This window comes from Cricetulus griseus, chromosome 5, assembly GCF_003668045.3.
Source record: "Cricetulus griseus strain 17A/GY chromosome 5, alternate assembly CriGri-PICRH-1.0, whole genome shotgun sequence".
NCBI lineage: Eukaryota > Metazoa > Chordata > Mammalia > Rodentia > Cricetidae > Cricetulus > Cricetulus griseus.
The window spans coordinates 124,058,472-124,083,836 of NC_048598.1; the positions used below are offsets into that span (position 1 = coordinate 124,058,472).

At 39.3% G+C, this 25,365-nt stretch overlaps 1 protein-coding gene and 1 non-coding gene across 9 annotated transcripts in view; one reads left to right on the top strand and one right to left on the bottom strand.

Moving 5' to 3' along the window:
* Rad51b (RAD51 paralog B) overlaps positions 1-25,365 on the bottom strand; it is a 521,906-nt gene that overhangs the window by 238,149 nt on the left and 258,392 nt on the right. The gene's annotated exons all lie outside the window — the stretch shown is intronic.
* On the top strand, positions 12,096-12,223 carry LOC113835135. Its single transcript, XR_003486035.1, has one exon.

A 25,365-nucleotide genomic window follows, 5' to 3' on the forward strand; every position in this document is an offset into this window, starting at 1 on the left:
GTTTTATTGGACTTATTCTCTCAATAAAAATAAAATAATAAGTAAAGAGATAAAGAAAGTAAGCAAATATGTAAGTAATAACAAAAACTTGTTCTACAGGTTTGTGCCTCAACTTCCAGGGATATTCACTATAGACTTCTTTCTCATACTTCGTATCTGTTCCTTTTGAATTCCTACCACTACCCTATTTGAAACACAGTATTTCATGATATATTATTATGACAACATAGTCACCACTTCTGAACTAGCCTTTCTTTACAACATCTCATACATATGTACTAAATGTTTCCCAACAATATGAATTCTGTTGTTCATCCCTCACTCACAAAGGGCTCTAAAATAAATGAACAACTCCAGAAAAATAAATAAATGATTAAATCAATCAATAGATAACTGCTAACTTTTAAAACAGAACTTTTAAAAAGTTGGTTGTGAAATACAGTATTTTCCTGGTTAAAAATCAAAACATCTCAGTCTCAAGTAACCCAGTCTCAATTAAAAGCAAGGCACTATCCTTGTTTTCAAGAATCAATGCTTTTCATTGATTCCCAGCAGATGTATTCACTGAGAACTCTCTTTCCCATGTCACAACTGCAAATACATTTTGCTGAATGGGCTCATAGTACAGGTTTACCATCTACCTTTTCCACTGCCGTCTGTATCATATTTCTCCATGTGAATAGATACTTCTATTCAATATGATTTTTAGTAACTATATAGAGTACTTAGTAACTATACAGTATAAAGGAATAAAATTCCTTTAGTCAACTCCTTGATGTTTATTTTCCCATTTTCATTTTAACAAGCAGCACAAATGAAACCCTTAAGAGGTGACACTTTAGATATCTGTGACTCCCTAAAGACTGCCTTGGGATCAAAATGACTGATTTTTTTTTTTAAATTAAACTGAATCACATCTTTCATTTTTTGTTGTACACACTGAAAGTTTCTTTGCTTTTTATGGTTTCCTGTCCCTTTTCTCCAGATCAGAAGTAGGCAAACTATAGTCAGTGCTATAGCAGAGATCCTGGCAACACAGACATACCCTATGTATTTGTTCAGGCCTTGCTGGGGCTTCCATTCTAACCCCTCCAGTTGATCACTGATACAGAGGACAGGTACATTTTCTCTCGTTGACAAGCATGTAACATGTGCCTGTGTCTCCCTGTATTTGAAAGGGAAAGTCCCACCACGGACAAGGTGATGGGACAGACTAACTCTGAATCTCTAGGGTGAGTTGTGATTATCGTAGACCCTGGGAAATGTCTTGAGTCCCCATCTGTCTCGGTGAGGCTCTAAATGTGTGGTGAAAGCAAAAGGCGGTTGCACTTGTCTGAAGTTAAAACCAAATGGCTTTAAAAATCAATTATGTGCATGAGTCCTTCAGGCTTTGAGTTCTTTCTCAAGAAACAGCACTAATATTGAAATGTTTTTCATTGTCTTCTGATGGGTATATTTATTCATAGAACTAGCTACAAAATAATAATTAGGCAGTGGTCTTATAGAAGTTGATTTTAAAAATCGACACCAATTATTTATATGATCAGCAAATTATATATGAATAGGAACTTTAAAGGCATATAAAGGTATTTGAGAAAAGATTTTTCTCAATAATTTCGGTACAAAGTCTCCTAGTGTCACTAAATTTAAAAAAAAAAAAACATGAAGAATTAGAATAGCAAGACACAGGGACAACTGTGGACTCTGGGATCAGAATCTTAGTAACCGGAATAGTGTCTGGGAGCCCAGCAGATGCCTTTACACAATTACAGAGGAAATCATTGCTCTAATTCACTGAGTTCCTATAAATAAATTTTTATGCATACCTCAAGTCATGGCGAGTTATAATAAAGCGCCTTTGAGGTCCATGAAAGGATCGCCTCTGTTGACTCTAAGTTAGGAAAGAATATATTCATGAAATTTCATTCCTTTTCACTTTTCTTTACATAGTAAAATTTTGTGTACAATGCTACATTTTTAAAACAAATTTTTGATGGGTAACACTTTAAACAAAAGTAGTGACATATCACTGTCCGTGAAGTCTCTGAGGTGGACAAGTTCCATCATATCAGAGACAGGTTAAAGGGACCTGTTTAATGTCACCATAGTAATCTCTGAATAAAAAACACTGTCTGGCAGTTGTGTTCTCAGGCTCCTCCATGCTGGACACTGAGATTGGGTTCCTGGACCAGGAAGGTCCCACAAAAGAAATGATTAAAAACAACTAGAAGACGATAATTCCTTTGTGACTCTTGCCTGAGAGGCTGAAATCTGAGCATATGGCATCTCAGTTTCTCTAATGAATTCCTCTGCTGCTGTCATGCGGTTAATTCTCCACATTTCCTACTACCCTGATTATTTTTTTTAAAAAAAGGAAAAGAAGCTGGCCAATATAAACATGAAAGGGTACTCCTACTTCAGCAGTCTTCAGATATTCTCCAGAGATGGATTGTGGGGACAAAAGACTTTGGGGCTTTGTGTGGAGGATGTTGTCCTCTGGGAGACAACGGGTCAAGTCTACCAGACAATGCTACATGGCATTCAGTGGTATACAACTAGGCAGCAAAGGCTTGCTCAGAGAGGTTAAAGATGCCCCTGGGTTAAGCAAGACATATCACAGCTTTTATTGAGTGGCAATGTGGAGGGTGGGGAGTGGTACCCTCCCAAAAGGGAGTCTAGTTGCAGACATCCTCCATAGGGCCTCAGACCAAAGAGCTGAAGAGGGAGGGGTGGGTTGGAGGAGGGAGGCCATTTGAGACACTTAAAACCAGCAGAGCTTTTCATTTCCTGAACCTAAAGCAAATAGCTGTTTGTGGTATTCATTGGAGTGTGAGGGTTTTTTTTTTTCTTCTTCTTCTGCCAAGCTTATAGACCCCACAAAAGATTGACTATAAGATTGCACTGAAGTTAATAAGATGAGACTGAATGAGAATAAATGGAAATGCATATGTTTGGGATGGGAGAATGAACAGGCTGAACAAGAGTTCATGTGAAAAGATCTAGGGGTTGTACTTGATTGCAAACATTATATATGCCAATACTGTCACTTGGCTGCTGAAAGCCGCACTGCAATTTAAGGCCAGATTAGCAAAAGTATAGTGTACAGAGTAAGGAAAATATACAGTCATACTGTGCTGGGCACTGTCTGACATAGCTAGATGGATGCCAAGTTTCAAAAACTGGAGCATATCAAAAGAGTCACAGAAAGAAAAATGGTGTGGGAAGTAGTGACATGTGAGGAATAAATGCAGAAACTAGGACTGCTTCAAGTAGAACTTATTGGACACTTCAGTTATTTATAAACAAGAATGAGTTATTCTATGGAAGAAAGAACAAGCTTATCTCCATCAGAATTATGTAAGAACATTTTTTTTCCTAATAACTAAAATTGTCCCCAAATGGCATAGGCTATTTTATATAATTGCTACTTCTCCATCGTGGGAAGGGCTCAAGTTCATACAACTCAGTGATGTTATACCTGAATTCTCCAGCAGTATATAAAAGCTGGTCTCAGCAGCCATTAGATTCTTTTATTGTTTTATTTAACCCCCTTTTATTTAAAATACATTTTTTCTGATATACTATATCCTGATTATGTTTCTCTCCCCACTTATCTTTCCCTTCTGGATCCACCCCATTTGTGTCTCTCATTAGAAAACAAACATGCAGGGCGTTGGTGGTGCACGCCTTTAATCCCAGAACTTGGGAGGCACAGGCAGGCGGATCTCTGTGAATTCAAGACCAGCCTGGTCTACAGAGTTCCAGGACAGTCTCCAAAGCCACAGAGAAACCCTGTCTCAAAAAAACAAAACAAAACAAAACCAAAAAGAGAAAGAAAGAAAGAAAGAAAGGAAGGAAGGGAGGAAGGAAGGAAGGAGGGAAGGAAGAAAAGAAAACAAATGAGCTTCTAAAAGATAATAGTAAAATAATATATATAATAAGAAAAAACAAAAACTAACACATTGGACAAAACAAATGGAAGGAAAAGAGCCAAAGAGAAGATATAGGAAACAGAGGCCCACTCATTCACACACTCAGGAGTCTCATAAAAAACACTAAACTGGAAGCCATAATATATATAAAAGGACCTGGTGCAGACTGGTGCAGGCCCCATGCATGCTGCCTTAGTCTCTGTGAGTGCATATGTGCTTTGATCACATTGATTTAGAGAGTCTTATTTTCTTAGTGTCCTCCATCCCCTCTGGCTCTTTCTGCCTCCTCTTCCTCTGGGTTCCCTGATCCCTAAGGGGGAGGGATTTGATGGAGACATCCTGTTTAGGGCTGAGTGTTCCAAGGCCTCTCACTCTCTGCATAATGTCTGACTGTGCATCTCTGCAGGCATAAGCTTCTCTAATGATGGCTGAGCAAGGCATTCATCTATGAGTACAACAGAATGTCATTAGAAGTCATTTTACAGATAGGTTTTTTTTGGGGGGGTGTGGGGGGGTTACCTTAGGTCTCTAGGCTATCTAGTCTCAGGTTCTTGGTCACCCAAGCAGTGTTAGGTATGGATTTCTTCCTGTGGTGTTGGCCTTAAGTCAAACTGGATATTGATTGGTTACTCCCAAAAGCTATATGCTACCATTGCTCTAGTATCTTGCAGGAAGGACACCATTGTAGATCAAAAGGTTTGTGGCTGGCTTGGTGTTTACTTTATCTTTTGGTAGCCTGTAGAGTACTTTCCTGTAGCAAAGACACTAGAATGTAGGGGTGAAGGCTCTATGTAGGCACCAGCTCATCTTCTCCATGTTTAAAGAGTTGTGTGGGTGTTGTCTTCAGCAATGGAGTCAGTTTTTTGGAGAGCAAACTACAGTCTCGGCAACAGCCTGAGATGTTAGGGGATTCCCATAGGATCCTTTTGATCAACCACTCATTTAGATATAACCCAATCCTGGTCCATTTGGTTTATAAGTTAGCCCCAGCATTTCTGTTTGGTTTTTGTCCAGTTGACCTGTGTTTTGGTGAAAGTCGGGTACTGAAGTCTCCTACTATCAATATGTAAGGGTCAGTATTTGACAGTAGTGTTGATTTTTAAAAATTGGGAACCCTTGTGTTTGGTGCACAGATGTTAAGAACTCCAATGTCCTTTTGGTGGATTTTTCCTTTGATGAGTATGTAGTACCATTCCCTAACTCTTCTGATTAGCTTTGGTTTGAGGTCTGTTTTGTTAGATATTAAAATGGCTACATCAGCTTGCTTCTTAGATCCATTTGCTTGGAATATCTTTTTCCGTCCTTTTACCCAGAGGTGATATTTATCCTTGATGTTAAGACATGTTTCTTGAATACACCAGAAGGATTGATCCTATTTTCACATCCATTCTGTTAGTCTGTGCCTTTTTATTGGGGAGTTCAGAACACTGATGTTGAAAGATATCAATGAGCAATGCTTGTTATTTTGTTGGTGGTGGTGGTGGTGGTAGTGGTGGGGTATGTGTGTGGTGTGTGTTTCCCCTCTTTTGATTTGCTGGTCTGGGGTTATTTATTCCCTATGTTTTCTTGGGTGTGGTTAACCTCTTTATGTTGGACTTTTCCTTCTAGACCTTCTGTAGGACTGGATTTGTAGATATATATTGCTTAAATTTGGTTTTATTACGAAATGTCTTGATATTCTGAGCATATGAACAACATAATGATAGAGAAATAACATTAAGAAGTATAAATCAGTGTGTGTTTTTTTTTTTTTTTTTTTGGGTTTTTCGAGTCAGGGTTTCTCTGTGGCTTTGGAGGCTGTCCTGGAACTAGCTCTTGTAGACCAGGCTGGTCTCGAACTCACAGAGATCTGCCTGCCTCTGCCTCCCCAGTGCTGGGATTAAAGGCGTGTGCCACCAATGCCCGGCTTTAAATATTTTTCAAATCAATAGAAATTTTATTCATAGCCATTTAACAATACTTCAGTACCTTGAGTATACATTTTGAGTAAATAAGAAAAACTTCCCCAAGTTAGAATCTTCAATTCAAGAACACATTGTTTTTATGCTCTACAACATTCTGATGACCTTTTGAATATGACTATGACCCATTTTGCCTTTTAGATATCTTTCTTCAGGCATATCACATAATCGAGCCATCTTTGTTTCCCCCAAACCTGCATTCTGCCAGAAGCTACAGATATTCAACAAAACTCAAAAAGGCATAGAGAAACAAAACACAGGCCTGTAATGCTACTCCATAGGACCAGAAGCTCAAGGCCTGCTGGGACTGTAACTTCAAAGCCAGCCTGGGTGACTTAGAAAAATCCCACAAGCCTTGAAACAAAAGACGTACTTAATAATAAAACCCCAGTGAATAAAAAGCAGAAATTAGAAACAAATATTATGAATGGCAATCTAATGTTCTTAACAGAGTGATCCCTACCCCAAAGTCTGAAAGGGGTAATAGGAGTTGAGGAGGTGAAAACTAGAGGAAAAATAATTACTCTGTGAAAAGGAAGGAACCTAGGTAGAAGTGCTGTGACATAGGAAAGAGCAAAGGTGAGGCAGTGGCGGGACCATGTAGGACATCACAGATGATGTGTCAATTTCTACATTGACTCATGAGTGCAACTGGAAGTCAATGAAAGACTTCAGACAAGGAAATGATATAAAGCCACCAGGTAGGCTGCTATGATGAAAAGGACTGAACAGTATACACTAAGCCATTAGTGATGGAAGACCATGTCAAACATGAAAAAGAAAAGACAATGTAACTTAAAACAATATCACAGTGAACCATATAGAGTAAAGTCATATGTTATTACATGAACATTTTGTTTTAGACTTACAGATACACAGCAACACATGAATACCACCAGTGCATATCTGAATGAAGTTCTTATAGTGGCTCACAGTGAACAAGTTTGAAACTTTCTGTAAAAGGGAAGCAAACAGAAACTGGGAGCCCAGTTAGGTAGTGTTTAAAATAGAGTCAGCACATTCTGGAGACAGACATTTGAAAGAGCTTGATGGTGAATGAGAAGGGAATGTCAGTGATGAATCATGGTTAAACTTCTAGCAATTATTAACTTGAAAAATGAATGAATGAGCACATGAACAAGACATGGTAAATCTAGCTAAAATATGAGTTTTCTTCAAAATTAAGTATAGAAAACACACATATCCTAAGAAGTTAAAATTGTAGGCATGTGCTTTGCCTCTTAGTTTCCTCCTTTTCCAGACAGGCCCCAGGTCCCCATCCTTATATCCACAGGGCACAAGGGATAGAAGCCTGCCAAAAGTAGTTATGTGCTGAATAAACTAATAAGTGGAGCAAATTAAAATGAAAACATACTCAAACTTAGGGGGAAATTAAATTCTATATTTTTTTTAATTAAGGAAAGTAAACAGAATTAGAATAGCTTTTTTCTTTCAAGTTGTAACCAAAAGTCACATTTTACAAAGTTGAAAAAGGACATCATCTCTATTACAATCACACTACTAAGTGTGCTGACTCCTTCTACTGCAGAATATTCGGGGTTCCAAAGTCATCTTTTGTCATACTGTTGGATCTGGTTCGTTCTCTGTTTACAGTTTTGCAAGACGCTCAAAGTTCCAAGCTCACAGTTGTACATACTGTACTTGGTAAAGGGCACATACAGCCTTGTTTATAAGAAAAGATATGATTTGTGGAGGATATCTAAGAAACTTACAGCTACGTAGCAGTAGAGCCCATAGTGATCCATTCATTACCTTCTGGTCTGCAGTTTGTCTGGGGCTCTTTGATTATACCTGACTTACATCATTCTGTTGCTGGTCCTAGTCTATATCAGTTGCCTATTCAATGTCCACTCCCTCCAGAGCAGTAACTGTGTCTTCTATTATTACTGTAATGTTCATAATGCTTAACAGTCCTCAACACAGTGGACACTGGATATTTCTTGGCCAATCTAAAAATAAGATGAAAACAGAGATCTCATAACTTCAAGGACTAACAGTAACTTTACTCCTTTCATCAAGCCATGTCAATCTTGAACACAATTTCTCCCTAGCCATCCTTGTCTTTCATTACAGAATAGCAATTGCCTCTTTCCAAACTGAAAAACATTTTCCATTGTAAGTTATACTTGCAGCTGGGATGTTGAAATGTTCCTCTAGCAAAGATTTCTATCTGTATTGCAAAGGGGGGAAGTGTAGTGCATAAGTTTAATTCTTTAAACAAATCCAGAAACTCGCTCCTTGGACCTAGACAGCCCTCTTAGCTGACTTATTTATTTAATGTCCCAAGCCATTTTCCCTTTAGCTCCTGCTGGTAAGCAGTCCAGCAAATGTGATCACACTGGGATAGACTATTGCTGGCACAATGGGTGTGATCCCAATTATTCTAACAGCTAACATGCCATCCTACACAAAAAGCGCATTGAAAAGGTGGATACCGTGGAGAGGAAGCAGAGGTTAAGAAGCTGAAAGCAGCCTAAATAAATACATTACTCAGAAAAGCTCAGTTCCCAGCACTCTTGCCTCATCTTGGCTTGGTTAAACAGACTGGAGGCAAAGGGTAAGTGTATCACCTTTGTCTGTGGTTGATTGTCCATTTTCATTTTCAGATACTGTAGAAGAGTCAGGTTGCAGGGCCATACAGCTGTCACTGAACATGAGTGGTAATCCTTTTGGAAAAAAATACTAACTACTTTTAAGAGAATTCTGAGTTCACAGTCAGTTTCTTTGCCCTTCCTCAGAGCAGTTCTGAGAAATCAGACACTAATGTTTCCCATCTATTGATGAGAAAATAATAGAAATATGCAATTTTGTGCCAAGCTAACCATCTGGATGCTACTTGGAAAATATGTCCTTGGTCCTCGGTATGGTTACCGCTTGTTGCTTGTTCAAGAAAATGCACCCCCCCAAAAAAGATTAAAACATAAGCTAGAATGGAGTACTTCAATAACAGGCAAATGGGTGATGCAGGGAGCAGCATTGATGTTCAAGTGTAAAGCAAAGGGGAAAGGTACTGATGGAAGCAGCCCCGACTCGTCATCTGGAAGGTGATGAGGGAAGAATGGAAGGGTGGGGTGACAGCATTATGTGACCCAGAAAGATGGGTAAAAAGCATGTTGTGTTCAGGTAACCACATGGAACCTGTGTGGCTGGAATGGAGGATTCACATGGGATAACTGAGAGAAGAGTGGAAGTCCAAAGGAATGATACCCACAAAAATGATAGCTCTAAAAGGTAAGCATGGATTTAAAGTTTAGAAACATTCTGACTGCCACAAAAACAAAACAAAACAAAAAACAAAACAAAACAAACTGTACATTATTTTTTGGTGCTATAAATCTGAGAAGGAAGCTGATAAATATAGAAATATGAAAATGGAAAATGACACTAAATTATCTGACTACAAATTCTACTTTAATATTTATTCATAAAATGATCCTATCTAAACTCCTAATTATGGCCCTCTTTGAAAAAAGACAAAAGTTTTGTTTTGAATTCTTACAAAACTATGTATATATAAGACAAAAATGAGGAGAGAAAGATTAGTAACATTTAGTGTTGGGGCCAGTAAAGATCCATTCAAAGAAACTGGTTGGAGAGAAATGGCTTAGTTATTTGTTGTTGTTGTTGTTGTTGTTGTTGTTTGCTCTGTAATAGCAGCAACATAAAGGTTACAGATGGATCATTCAGTTACAGCACAGAAAATGTTGCTTTCAGAAAGGCTGATATATACTACTCAACAGTTTTTGCAAGCCAACATTGAATCCTCTGCACAATTACAAAGGAAGGAGTGTCCAAAAAGGCCTCATGAAAGGCTCCTCGTGAACAGGGATTCTTGCTGTGTCCTCCTAATTAAGGGCTCATAAATAAAAGGACACAGCATCTGACACTTATGATTAACCATGGTATAGTATTTCAAGCTATGAACAGGAGAATTACTGGAACCAACAGAACGCTTATATTGGTTCAACATATGACCTTGGCTTTGTCTGGCCTGTAGGTGACCTGAATTGAAGAGAAATGTCTGGCTTAAAATTTAACTGGGTGTCTGAAATCCTATGTCACATGGCTGGAAGTCAGTAATGTTGCAATTTCTGGAACCTCCAATCCTGTCAATGTGATTGGAAGGTGTAAAGGTGAATCTGAAGAGAACAGTGAAAAAAATAGCTCATTGGTAAGTCTCAGACAGCTCTTGAATAATTCCCAAACATTTGGGGCCAGTCTAAGCAAACCACACTTACACAACCAAGGTAATTTTACTGCCTGCCATGGGCAAGTGCCCTCTAGATTATAGTGGTAAACAGTTCTGTGATTAATGACATAGACTCTTTACCTGCCCTCTAGTAAGGGCAAAACTCTAAAGGAGAACACACAAAAAAGTGTCAACCATTGATTTACAGGCAAAGACCAAGCGATCTAAGTTTTCTCTGACTTTGAGAAGTTACTTCTGAGTAAGACTTAGGCTTTGAAAAGAGACCACGGAAGACAAGAGGAAAGGGTCTTCCACCACTATGGAAGGTGTATGGCCTCTCCAAAACCACGATCCAAGTACAGATACTCAATTTTTGTCCTTCCTTAGAAAGCATTCTCTGAAGCCATCAGTGTTCCCCCCTTATTAGGCAGGTGGGGATCTAATTCTAATTACTATCTTTCCCATGTCCTCATGGGATGAAAACTGAAGGCAGAGTCTTACTTTTCTCCATTCCAAATGATAAGTAAATATAACTTAGTACATACTTTCTTATCACAGGCCCTCATTACCTTTTATTGGAGTGCCCATTAAACACGTTGATATCATAGTAATTTCAAATGCTACTACAAGCTTCCATACAACATATCTATGGCCTCTCCAAAACCAGGATCCAAGTGCAGACACTTGGTTTTTATCTGCTTTGCTCTAGCTCAAATATTGACGCTATAGCAGGTGCGTTTACAAGTGTGAGTACTCAGTTTAAGATCTGAGCAATTGCATTTTACTCACAAACCTGCCAACAATCCTCCAAAATTTTCTACAGAATAACTATAATATGTACTTAACATAACTAAGTCTTCTGTACTTACAATATCCTTTTAAAACCAGGATATTGCCTTTTAAAAGGCCCAAAGCAAGCTGGAGAGATTGCTCAATGGTAAATGTACTTGCTGCTCAAGGATAAGAACCAGAGTCCAATCTCCAGAACCCATGTAAGGCTAGGCAGTGTAGTATCCACCTGTAATCCTATCACTCAGGTGTACCCTTGGCTAGACTAGCTGGAATTAGTGATCTCTGGGTTCAGCAAGAGACCCCGCCTCAATAAATAAAGTAGACAGCAGTCAAGGAAGACACCTGACATCAACAAGTGTGAACATACACAAACATGTATACATACCACACACACACATGCAGAAAAATGCTTGAAGCAATATGGATTAACTAGTGACAAGTATTCATATAATTAATACTAAGAAATAATGAGATATATTGTTCCAAGCAGGGGTGGGGGGTGTGGGTGGGTGGTGGGTGGGTGGGTGGGAGCTTGTTTGAATCTTCCATTTCATAATTACTAATGAAATCTATAAAACCAACCACACAAAGAACTTAAAACTCACCAGCTATTATTTAAATCAATGGGATAACATGCTACCTTCTAGAGAGATTATAGTTTATGATCTTGGACAGTACTGAGCACAGGGATGATTCCAAATGAATACTTGCTCAATTAGGTAAATTACTTGCAAGGAGTAAAACTGTGTCTGTAAAAGTGGTCGACGAAATTTTAATCTGATATGCAAGAGAACACACTGGAAATAAAAGACACTGATAATGACAGATTATGTGAATGAATGAACTAATTAATTGACTAATTAATGTAGAAAAACAATTGTATAAAAATACTAGGACAAGCTGAGAAGGGATTGGCTATCCAGGTCCACTAGTAGTCTTTCCACGTATACCTCTCAAAGAAGAGCTAAGAATCTCAGACAGTGTCAGGTAGTACTGTCTCTCCACCTGAACTCTGTATGCACAAGAGGTAACTAGGCCAGCCTTCTGAACTGGGAACTGTGTTTATCTCCTTTGAACCTAATGAAAATGAAAGACATGGATCTCAGGATCATCTTTCCAGGAAGACCACTAAACCCTTCTGTTGAACCAAATTACTCTGAGCAAATGTTCTATTTCTAGCTTAGAAAATGCATAGGTACCCTTGGAGTACCAAGAAGTCTTAGTCTGATGAAGCAAGGCTTTGCTGATACACTCCTCCTAGACAAAAGGGTGGAGAGAGCAGCCCTTATCAGAGAAAACCACAGGGCTGACTGTAATGCCCAACATTTTTTTAAAAATGCATAGATACCTTTTACAAAAATTTATCATTGATTCTTAGTGGGAGAAGTAAACCTGAATAGAATATCACTCCATTTTTAAAAAATCTAAATCTAGATTTAGGGATATAAGAAAGGAAATAGTTAATTTTTTTCCTGTAAGGAATAAACAACAAACCACATTTTTCTTTGTAGTATCTCATCCTGAGATTAACATCTTCTAATAAAACTTTACCAATGAATAGAAAAATAAATATATCTGTGTTTTATTCATGAATCCATAATTTCCACTGGAGAAATCAGTAATTTAGTTTGTTTCTCTTAAGAAATGAAATGAATGACAATAAATGTTTGGTTTGGTAAAAGAAAAAAAAACCCTTTATAAGAAATCCATATTGGATGGAATGGGAAAAATTACCACTCATCAATCATATTCATTTGAGAACTTATTGAGTCAGCTCTGGAAATAGAAAAGGGGGAAAGCATGTTTCTATGTTCTGACGGCTGTAGCCCAAGTGTAAATCTGACCTGATAAATTAATCAGCTGATCAGGCTTTGTGAAATTTACTGTTGTGTATTTCACTACAATAAAACAGAGAGCTGGGGATGCAGCTCAGTGGTATACCTCCAGTACCACAAAACAAAAATTAATTAATTAATTGATTAATTGATTAATTAAGGGAGATAAAGTAAAATATGACATGACATCAGAGCCACACAAAAGAAGTCAAGAGCAAGGACGAAGAGTTTTGCCTGGGAGTCAAGTGATGTCTTACCACAGAGCTGTGAGCATACAAGAGTCACCAAACAGAGGGAACAAAAGCATCCCAAGCCAGGGAAAGTCAGTCAGGACACAGAAGTGGCAAACAGTAAGAAGCACATGTCTGAAGCATGGGCACATGGGATGGGGTGTTGGGAGTTGATATTAGAGAATTGGGCCAAGAAAATCTTGCAAAACAATCTAACGAATTGGGATTCTGTCCTTTACAGAGCTTGGCTTTTCTGTAGGTAGACAACCTAGCCCATCTTTCTAGAAGACAGCAACATCACCCCCACATTACACTAGCTTCCACAACAGTGGAACGACAGAGTGGGAACTGTCTTTTCTCAAGTCATTGATTCATGCATCACACCATCAATACATCAATCAGAAGTAATGACTGGTCAATAGGAAAGCAGATCCATGGACAAACCTAATACTGTTGCCTTCAAAAGTGTTTTGGAATGATCTTTCTTTCAGAAAAGTCTTATGGAGGAGGAGGAAGGGGAGGGAGGGAGAATAATCATCACCCAGAGCTCTTCTTTTTATTTTCTAGACTATTATCCACCCAATGGGACCATGGGACTCTGAAGAAATAAGAGAAAGGAAAACTTTCTTAGAAATAAATCCTGCTATAATAATGCCCATGATGTAGTAAGAGGGAAAATATGAGAAACCATGTAGACCACACAAACCCATCTATTATTAAGAAAATGAATAGTAAAATGTTAAGATAGCCATTGAAAGTATTTGAAGACTACATGCAAAAGCATGCTAACAGCAATTGTGTTGAAAATTATGGGAGATTTTCCCCTTTCTCCACAACGTATTTCTTAAAGGATGGAATTTTATGATTATGTATTACTTTCACAAACAGGAAAACATACTAAAGGTCATCTTAATTTAAATAAAATCTCTTGATGGTGGCCTGTAATCACAAAGGCTGTGGGAAGCCAGATAAATTAACTAAGCGGTTCCATGTGACAGTCACCACTAACAAGCAGGTTCTGAGCATTTCCATGTGGTCAATACGACACACACACGAACAGGAGTTTTAGTTTAGCAGTTGAGGTTCACCTACCACCATCATTCCCTGATAGCTCACCCCAGAACACACTCTGTGAGCTTGTGAAGATGCTGTTCTCTCTTTACAGCTTTAAGTACAATCATCTAATGCCAATGAACTTGAACTAGCAGCCAATCTTAAGTTACTGCCTTTGTGAGGAATAAATCTGCTTGGAGGAGCACCAAACCCAAACTGTGGAGCTTCAAGTACTCCACAGGGCGGCTGTTCCATTTGCCTCACAGAAACTCTGAATTTAAGGTTGAGCCTAACCTGCTGATAAAGCTCCATTGTGTGATTAGTCTACACCCTTCAATGTGTGCTTGTCCACGTTGTTTCAGGCAGATTTTAAACAGAGCACTGGCCCCATGAGGTAGCCTAGCCTAGACACTACCCTTGCCCTTTCTCCTCTTGGTTTTCACCTTGGAACAAAGATTTGGGGAAGGCAAGAAAATACAGAGGGAATGTATCCCCAGTCAGAAGTTAGAGGGAAAATAAGCACTTATAAACAAAAAGGGAACCAAACAAAGAACTATTCACTGTTTTACTACCATATGTAACATTCTTCCTTCTTGGATGTGTAGACTTCCGATATTTCCAATTATTCTCTGTAGTCTGTTTCAAGATGAGTCACTTGCATGGCTCATCAGGGCTAAAAGCCAAACATATTTTTTTCACTGTACCTGGAAATCCCTTCCTTTTGACTCACCTGTCTTTCAAAATGCCCAAGTATTATAAAGAAGAAAGCTTCAAATACAGTTTTTAAAATGTTCTATTTTATTCCCATTCACAAGCAAAGCTAACAATAATCTTTAAGGAGAAGCAACCTTACTATGAAAATGACTGTCCAAACTCAAATGTCTCTAAGATTTTCTTTAACCAAGAAATAATTGTATTTTTTAAAACGGAGGTATGGCCAAGAAGTCAAGAATATGGATCAACAGGCTATCAGATGAGAGTAAGTAAGCAAGCACCCCTCCCAATTAGGAGGAGTTAAAATTTAAAAAATAGATTTAATTTATTTTATCTGTATGAGTGTGTTGTCTACATGGATGACTGCACACCACATGCAAGCATGGTGCCCACAGAGGTTAGAAGATGCATCAGATCCCGGGAACTGGAGTTACAGGTAGTTGTGAGCCACAAAGTGGGTGCTGGGAACCAAAGCCAGGTCCTCTGCAAGAGATTTCAATCACTGAGCCGTCTCTCCCCATCCCTAGAACCAAGCTAAACTTGGATCATAAACTAACATTATAGTCTGGAATAACAATCAGTGAAAGAGGGGAAGGAATGTTGGTCCAGGAGACAGAGGCTGAGCCAACACTCATTTGTCAGAGGTTGCTTGTTGCTCACAAAACCTGTTTCCTCCTCTTCCTAGACACAAAGACAGACCACAGTTTCTAGCTCCAATAATTTGATCATGTAACTCCAAGCAATGTGGGCAGGAAAGGTGTGAATAGTTCTCCTACAAACTTTGTACCTGCTCCTTCTTCAGGATCTTTCTTCATATGCCCTCTTCTTTCGGTGTAACTACAGAGGTCATTTTTTTTAAAGCCTGAAGAAAAGTCACACATTGAGAAGCCCAATCTGAGAGTTACTACCTAGAGAAGTCTCCCAAACAATCATTACTGCTAGCATTTGATTACATTTCACCCGAGGAAGAAATAACTTTGTGTGTACTAAGCCACAGAGATTTAAGGGAATGTATCACAAGGGCAAGTTTTGTAGGCTCCCCGACGGATGATAATGCCTCAGCCATGTGGGCAAGGCCAGATTCTATACAGTTTTGGATCAGCCTGTCTTCATCAGTCTAGGGTTGTATTGGCCAAGTTTTGTTAGTCAAATGCCAAGACATGACATATTATCTTCTGTCAGTGAATTTACTCTACATGCATTTCACCATGTTAAGACTATCAATGGACATATACAATCATGTATGTGTTAAAAAAAATGACTCATGAAAAGATTCAGCATAACCCAAATGTTCACTCAAGTTTGGAGAAGATTTTGATAGTATTTAATTGTTGGGCCATAATTTAAACAAATTATGGCATGTAATTCTGCATGAAGAAAGGAAGTGAAGGCAGGAGAAAGGATGGGAAGGGAAGAGATAGGGAGATGGGGGACAAAAAGAGGGAACGAGGGAAGGAGAGAAAACAAAACTAACACTGACCAAGTCTTAAATATCTGGAAGCTTTTACATACATGTTCCTACTTAGTCCTCACAACAAACCTATGTGGTTATTACCATCCTATTTTTTTTAAAGAGGTAGCTAAGGTTTACAACAATTAAATGATTAGCTTAGAGTTATTCATCTGGAAAGTGCAGGACAGCATTAAACCCTGATGTAGCCAGCTCAGAGTTTATACTTGCTATCTAGGTATTTGCACACATCCCAAGAGAGCTGAGAAAGTTCCCCTGATGCCATCACACTTCCTGAATGTCCTCAGTACCGACTGCCCTGTGTCTTCTCTAGATGTAGTCACTAAGTTCACAGTTAAGAAAAAAAGCATGTTTGCCCCAGAAGATGACCTCTTCCAGTTCACTTGGGGGAGGGTCTGAGAACTCATTTCCGAAAGACACGTCCCTTTCATCTTACAGCACCTAGTGGGAAGATTTAAGATTTCTCTGGCTATCTTTTAACGTACACACACACACACACACACACACACACACACACACACACACACACACAGAGCACACAGCACATATGCTTTAGTCATCTTCATTTTGAATCACCCAGTCTTCAAAGCAGTCTACCTATTATCAAAAATCAGCATATGTAGAGGTGGATATACAAAAAAAAAAAAAAAAACCCCGATTGAATGGAATATTAAAACATTTACAGTACTTATTTATCTGTTCAAGCAAATCTTGTTACCCTTAACTGCAAACATATTTGTCTATCATATGTTAAACCATTCATTACTTTTTGAGATAAAGATGATATAAACTAGTAGGCAACAAACTGAAAGGCACACAGCAGACAAGGTTGTAAAAAGTCAGCTGCTTACAACTTTGTCACTGTCAACTTAGCTTTGGAAATGTTCTCTCTTAAAGGAGAACCTCTAAATTGAATCCATGAGATGGCCAGAATAGTGGTTGTACAAAAGGCCACAGTCCCTTGGGAACACAGGGACCACACATCAAATGTGTGGCTTCTCATTACCTTTTCACCTCACCTACCATATTATCATGGCAAAATACTTCATAGTGCTCTAGGGCTTGGCATTCTATATTGTACACATAATTATATTCCTTGGGATGGGATTGGGTCTAAGTGAAAAGAAATACAGGTACTGCTTAAAAGCCAATTGCACTCAGTAGCTGTGTAAAACTGGAGAACAGGATGCTTGACTTCTACTCAGTTTTTCCAGTGACTCAGTGTGTAATTCTGAAGACCCAGCCCTTTGATCTTTACTTCTTAGTCTATAACCAGAGCATTTTAAATTGTGCACCCACTCCTTTTGTAGGTACCCCTTCAGCTTCTCTTGCCCTCAGATGAAAGCATCTATAGACATGGAAAATTGTTGTTGGGTGATTTCCTATAACCCCCTTTCTAGTATTTCAGCTGCTCTCCTCTTACATCCGAGGGACACTGCAGAGAGATCGCCACTGCACACAAGCACAATTGAAGCCACAGGCTTAAGATTTCACCGTTGAAGGGGCAGGCTAAGAAGGAACAAGTCCGGCTTTAACACCATGAGTATCTCCAATTACCAAATGTGGGCTGAAAGAATAAAAAACACTGGGAGAGATAGAAAGGTCCTTGGCATTCTTCAAAGCCTCCCTATGGGGCTGTGAGTTCTTCTTTGAGCTTCCAAAACAGAGTCTGGGCAGCCTGCACACCTGGAGTGCATTAGTAGGCCTTGGACTCAAGGTGAAACCGGGTACATTTCACCTAGATGATTCCCACAATCCACTCTCGTAAAAGCTCACAGTAATTTCTCAGCTTAGAAACATGGCATGCTATTCATGGAGTGTTGAACCCAGGGATTACCTCCCAAAATCCTGGATAAATCCCACTGTTCGTCTGTATAAACACACTTTGATGTTGATTATCTTGGCACAAGGAGACTTTCGTTTTGCTTGCTGTGGCCCAGGGTCAAGACCAAGACCCGCCCTCAAATCCAATCATTCTCATAGCTCTCCTGAGAGGCCCGGGCTTTTCCCTTTCAGCAGCAGCATGCTCACCCAAGTGCAAAACAACAGCATCTCCGCTGTCTGTTCCTCTTTCTTCACTTGCCATGTTGAGAGACGCTAGTGCTTCTTATCCCGCCATTGCCCCTCTTCGTGCCACACCTTCTATGGAGAGGTCTGACTGTGGTCACCAGCGAGCTCCAACTTTCCAGGTGGCCAGAATGGCTACCCCAGCCCAGGACAATCCCTCCCCCTTTCACATTCTTTATCTGTGCCTTGTGCCCTGAACTCACTCAGCCACCGTGATGGCTGTTACTACCCACTTGCTCCCGAAGCTACCACTCCCCACGGCTACCTAGAGAAGAAGTGGAGCATAAGGGCCACAGCTTTCAGAGCCAGACTTTCTGGTTTTGCACTCTGGCTCTGAAGTCTGCTGCCTATGTGGCCATGCAAATGGTAAATAGCTGTTCTGAGCCTGTTTGTCATAAGGATGGAGTACATGATTGTGGGGGGGATCTTTTTTTTTTTTTTTTTTTTTTTTTTTTGTCAACTTGGCACAAACATGAACTCATCTGAGAAGATAGGACCTCAACTGAGAAAATGCTTCCATAAAGTTGGCCTGTGGAGCATTTTCTTGATTAATGATTGATGTGGGCCCAGGGCAGGTGGATCTGAAAGACAGAAGAAAACAGGCTGAGCAAGGCATGGGGAGCAAGCCAGCAAGCAGCATTTCTCCATGGTCTTTGCTTCAGTCTTGTTTCCAGGAATCTGCCTTTCGTCCTGCTCTGACTTCCATCGGTGACGAACTACAACTGTATGCTGAAATAAACCCTTTCCTCCCCAAGTTGCTTCTGGTTATGGCTTTTATCAGAGCAATAGAAACTCTTACTGTCCTATGAGTTAACTGAAATGTAAAGGTCTCGGGAGCGACAGGTGTGGTGGCGCACACCTTTAATCCCAGCACTCAGGAGGCAGAGGCAGGAGGATCTCTGTGAGTCTGAGGTCAGCCTGGTCTACACAGTGAGTTTCAGGACAGCCAGGGCTACATAATGGAAAGACCCTGTGAAAACAAAACAAAATAAAAGGTCACAGGAACATGGTGGGGGTTACGGTGACACCTTCATGACCAAATTCAAGTACTTCCCTTAGTTAGGGTGTTCTTCTACCTTTGGCTATTTTACAAGCCCCTCATCTAACAGTGGGCAAAATGGTCTCATATTCCCAAACCACAATCACCTAGGGTAAACTGAGTCATTAGTGAGTAAGCTGTAGGAGAAACAGATTTGGGCAAAACATTGCACTAGACAGAAGTGAAAATGAATGAGACATGCTCTCTTCACCACGTGAATTCCATCAAACAAAACATTCTCCAACCCAGTTATGGCTCGGGGGCTACTAAGAGGTGGAGTACTTAAGGTAGTTAATATTCTGTGTCTTGACATCTTACCTCAAAGTAAGAGGTAAAATAAACTCATTTGCCTCAGACGAATGACCTCTGCTTCAAGTGTTTTGAATGTTTTTGATAAAAAAGAGAAAGTCAGTTTAAAATATTTCTTTTTAATAGGTACATAAAATGTATCCTATTTGGGGAAAGTCTTGCCAAAAGGGGGAACACTAACAAAGCTTCATCCTAAAAACAAGCCTGATGTCTAGGGCTAGATTTAAAAAAAAACAAAAACAAACAAAAAAAAAAAAACTACCACATACCACTTACAGGGAGGAAATCACATGCCAATAAACAGTGATTCAATTGCAAAAAGAATGTGTAATATATATGCAAAGCGGCTCCTGTATCTTTAAGGGACTAATGTAACAAGGAGGCATCTTACAGTACTTTGGAGGAACCTGGCACTGATTTTGCCTGTTCTTTGTCAAAATGCCAACAGGCACACACCCTCCCACAACCCTGTACAATCAAATCCTGGGCATTTGCTGTGATTCAAACCAGAGCAGCGGTTTTATCTATGCATCTCCATCAAAGTGTTTCTTACTCAGCTTCTTTAACATCACTGAATGCTCTGCCCTAATTCCAGCCTCACAAAATTCTGCTTCTCCTGAAAAAATGGGATAAGATGGTTGTAGTTTTTAACAACCTCAAATAATATCAGCCAGGAGCCACATGAAAACAGAGGCAATGTAACTGATGTAGTAAGTGGAGGGTCTGGGGAGAATGCCCTCCTCTGTGTACCTTACCTTCTGCGAACCTGCAATACGCTAGCTCTCAGCCAACACCAAGAAGTCACACCCTCCAAATCAGCCTAAAAATGCCTTTGTTAACTTAATGCAACAAGGCAAAACTTAAAAAGATCCTACCACCAAGCTTTTAAAGCAGAAAAATTTGAGAGGGAATATGGTTGGACTGACTACTAATAGTCCAATTACTTGAACAACCAAAGACTTCATCCAGTTTCCAATGGCAGCTATTCATGTGGTTATTCACAAATAGCTAACCCCTCTCTTTTCTTTGTTCATGAAACTGGCTACTAAAACAAACACAGAAACAAAAGAAAGCATGCTTAGTCCACTGCAAAGCTGGAAGGGGTAAACTAACAATAAACCTTCTGAAGTATATTAGTCTTTTCTTATGTATAGTAAGGTACATGTAATTAGTGCATAGTGCAGTCTTCATAGCAGCTGGGTGAGACTTAGGCTTCAAGAAACAATTACAATTAATTGCATTACTAGGAAGCAATCATTAAAAACTAGCATTGTGATAAATGGGCCCAGGGCTGGGTATTTTATAAAAGCTACATTTAATTATCATGTTATTTGTAAGTTCTGAAAAGGAATATGGGTTTAAGTTTATAAGGGCTATTGTTAAACAGCCTCAGGGCAGGCAGGAGGATGTCTGGAAGAGAAGATGACAACTATAGTTACTGCAAACACACAGAATGTAGCAAGTTCATCATCTCAATTTATTAAAGTTAGGAAAATGATGTGAGGAAGACAGTGTGAAGACAACCAATTCTACCTATTTGAATCAGTGGCCTTCTTTCAAGCCAAGCCAAGTCCAGGTGCGCTGAACAGTTTAAGACACCTGAGTATGCAAACGATGCCAGGCAAGGTAACTTGGTATATAGTGTTCTGAGCACTGTACATCTGGTCCTCTCAATAGTGGCTCAACAATCAACAAACAGTACAATGATTAGTCAAAGGCTAGAAGGTCTGAACCATATAAATAATTTTAAGCAATAAAAGGTGACTTTTTTCTTTTTTGGCTTTTCAAAATAGAGTTTTGATGTGTTGCCTAGGCTGGGCTGGAATGTCTAAGTAAGTCAGGCTGACTTATTATTCATGATGTCTGCCTCCATAGTGGTGGATTACAGGAGTACCCTCCCACACCTGGCCACAAGACTTTACTTGTTTGTTTGTTTGTTTGTTTATATATGTTGCCAGGAACTTAAGTGCCCTTTGTTTCCATTTCTCTTCTTTCTTCACCTCAACTAGTCCCCTAATCAATTTAAGTAGCTTAGAGAAGCTTCGTGATAATGTCACAATTAAAGCAATCTTATATACGTTCTTGTAAAAGGACATGAGGTTTTTCCAAGTAAGAGAAGAAATAACCACATGGGATTACTTGCATGCTTTTACAGAAAAGGCCATTTAGGAAATCTACTTAATGTGAAAGATGGATTTTTGTAACAAGAAACAAGTGAGGTGTATGTAATTAGAGTATTGTGGTTATGGGCTAGCATCAAGGATCATCCTATTAAAACAAAAACAAAATATCTAGGTGCCTACCCGTGCACATCCACATAGGTATGGGTGCACATTCTCATACAAGACACTTGTGACACCTGTGCAGACAGGGAAGCTGTGGATAGGCTTTCTGACACACCTAGAAAAAGTAGCCCTTCTTAAGTTTAAAGGGGAAATATCACCGAGTGTGTTTGTGAATAGAATTTCATGCTGTTTGCCCCTGGAATTCAATGTGGCACTGAACACTTGGTGGCATTCTTGTTTGAAAGAAAAACCTTTACAGAAACAGATTTTAATCCTCTGTGTCTGGGTGCTTGGCTTGCTGTTCTGGTACTTATACTCTGGCTAGGGACCTCCTTTGCTCACTTAGTGACATTCCTCAATTGTGGATGGCAAACTTGATGACAATATTACAAACAGAATGGTTTCGAACAGATCTCTTGGAACTCAGTGTTGGCATAGTGGGTTGATTAATATATCCTGGACCCTTGTAATACATAGTCTCTCCGTTAACTGAAAAGCCAGTGGCTTCTCTGGTAGTTACCTGGGTGACCAGTTCCACTATCTGACTCCTTCCACAGTGCTATGACTGGATTTTTCATGTTCGGTTAGATTTAATTCTCTGAGTCTGGAAATGCAAGGTTCAGAATCTACCTTTTTGTGCTCAAATCATCTTTATTTGAGAAGTGTCTACCATGAAATACTAGTATTATAAATCCATGCAATCCCCATACTCTCTGGAGATCAGGATTTTCACAGGTGCTAGCTAGTAAGTTTTAGTTTCTAATGCTTACTTACCCTTAAGTGACAGCCACTGTGGCCCTCACTTCCTCCTGGAGAAATCATATGATGACTACTGCTGCCAAAGGTGAAGTCACTTGCACATCTCAGAAGGAAATCTAAACCTCTTGGTTTACTTTCACAGCACCAGATTTTATTATCTGACTCCCAGAAATGATGAAGGATTTGCAAGCTAATTCTTTGAGAATAGCATTGATTAAGACTAATGTTTTAGAATGTCCGGATCAGGATATGAATTTCAGTTCTAACTGCTGTTATGGGTCTCAATTTAACATCTCTGTGTGCCTCAATTTCCAAAGCCCCCAAAGAGTAAATCCACATTATTTGGTATGTTTTCTAAGACTCATGCCTGAGATCAAGTCTGCCTCCACCTATCTCCTGGGGGCATTTTCAGGATTAGAGAATTTAGAAAGTCTGCTCACATTCAGAGTCCAGGTAACAGAATAGTGCATCCCCATGGAGTACAGACACAGTAGGAGGATCAGTCATTGCCTCACAGCCCTGGTAACTCACTAATAAAGGAGTAAGCAGGCTTTATTGCCATTGACTATGTATGGAAGAAGAGCTAGAGAAGGAGAAACTGGTAACATCTCGACAATAGATATTACAAATTCTATTTAAATTTTCCAGAAAGTGGATGTTGCTGAAAAGTCCTACACTCACTTGAATACCTAGGTTTTACAAACAAGAAAGTGAAGCCCCAGAGAGAATTCACATGATCAGAGGGAGCAGACAGGACTGAGCCCAGGTCAAATTCAACACATATTTCCTACCAGTATTCTGAACTTAGTAGGCACTAGTGACTCCAATTATAAGAGCTAACTTACATTTGCCACCTGAAATGTAAACAGATATCATCATTCTAGAATTTGAATTTGGCTAGGGAACCATACAAGAACCTAAACAACTGAGGCACTGGTACCCTCAGCAGCATGCCCAGTACTCAGTGAGAAAGAAAGATGTCCTGGAACATGCCAGCAAAAGCTCATCTATATAATATAAAATAGGCATTTCTTAGTCATCCTCCCCAGTCTAAAGACTGTTCTCAGCCAGCTACACTTGGGTTCTCTAGTGAACTCATCCCAAAAGCAGGTGGGATGACCATGGGCAGGTGCACCTACCACTTCTTTATAAGCTATTAGAACAATGAATAAAATGGAGATAATCCTTCTGGTATATTCAATACTTAAATTACTCTGGCTGGTGAAACTCAAATACTACATCTCCTTGGCATGCTTGATTTTTAGTATGAACATACCCACTTTCTCCAGGATCAGAAAATGAACCTTGAATTCCTTCCCTCTTCTTAGCAGCAAATATGAAAAGGAGAGTTGGCATTCTATGCGTGATATTGAAAAACAAAACAAAAACAAAAACATTACAGGGAAGAATGTGGTATATATCCATAAACCAAAAGGTCAATATTTCAACTGAACCAACTTATTGCTTCAATTCATTTAAAATTTAATCTTTCTGGGAAAGGCTGATCTCCAGGATTCAAAGTATAGCCAGAAAGAGAGAACATTCTGTTCCTTTTTCCATGGACAAACATTAATATTTATATAAACTTAATACTATTATTTCAAAAGAGAATAAAGCTAAAAACTTCTATGTGGATTGAATCACTGAGTTCACCAACTATAATGTTAAATATTCTTGTGTAATGCAGCTCAGGCCCTGAAAAGAGGATTAATCAGCATGAGGTTTCAATTAGTTCTTTCAACTTATTCTGAGTTTAAATAGGTGGATCAGAATAGGTTTTCAGGCTTCACTGGAGAAGGTAACATTTGAGCAGAAACTTGAAGTGGGTGAGGGAGCTAGCTAGTCATGTGCATGTCAGGGGAAGAATATGTAAGTCACTAATCTTGATCCAACCAAATGCCCCTTGGTCTTAGTCCCACTCGATAGTGCTACCCACAAGCTGTTGGCTTCACTCCAGCATTGTTCAGTGTTACCGGTATAACCTATACTGTGGCTATACCATTTTAAAATAACGTTCATTAACGGACTTTAGGCATTACACTTAAACTGCTCTTATCTTAGTCTGTAGACACTGAGGTCTATTGAGACCTTATCCTTATCTTAGTCAAAATGGTATTGTTTGCTTTCCAACTATTCTTACAACCACATTTATCTATCACTCATAATGGACTCTGAAATCAACCAAAAAGTACAATTCCTTAGCACCTCCATCATACTCTAAACATGCAGAGTAAAAGTAGAATATACTGAATAAAAGCAAATGGCAAAACAAAGATCATTAGGAAGACAAGGAAAGCAGGAATTAATAGGCAGCTGCTAATAATGTATAGCCACTATGAAACTGGACAGGGCATGAAGGGACAATCTGAGAATGGGGCTAGTCAATGCATAATTACAAGATGCTCCACAGAGCATGTTCTAGTGGCTGGGGTTTCAGTGACTAGTTCCCCTTCACTGACCAATTTGTGGCTACAGATGTCAATATAAGGATCTATGTAGGGGTGACTTGTGTATTTTAGCCATTTTAAGGCTTTGCTCTTCCAGTGCTATGCTCTTCCTTGAGTAAATATTTATCTGTGCAGTCTACTGCTCAAAGAAAAAAGCCAGCCAACATGAATACCATCTGGTATTCTGCTACTGCTCTTCAATTTGATGAAGAAGCTGTGTCCTTCCCAAGTTCCTTCTACTGAAGAACTAACCCTGCTTAT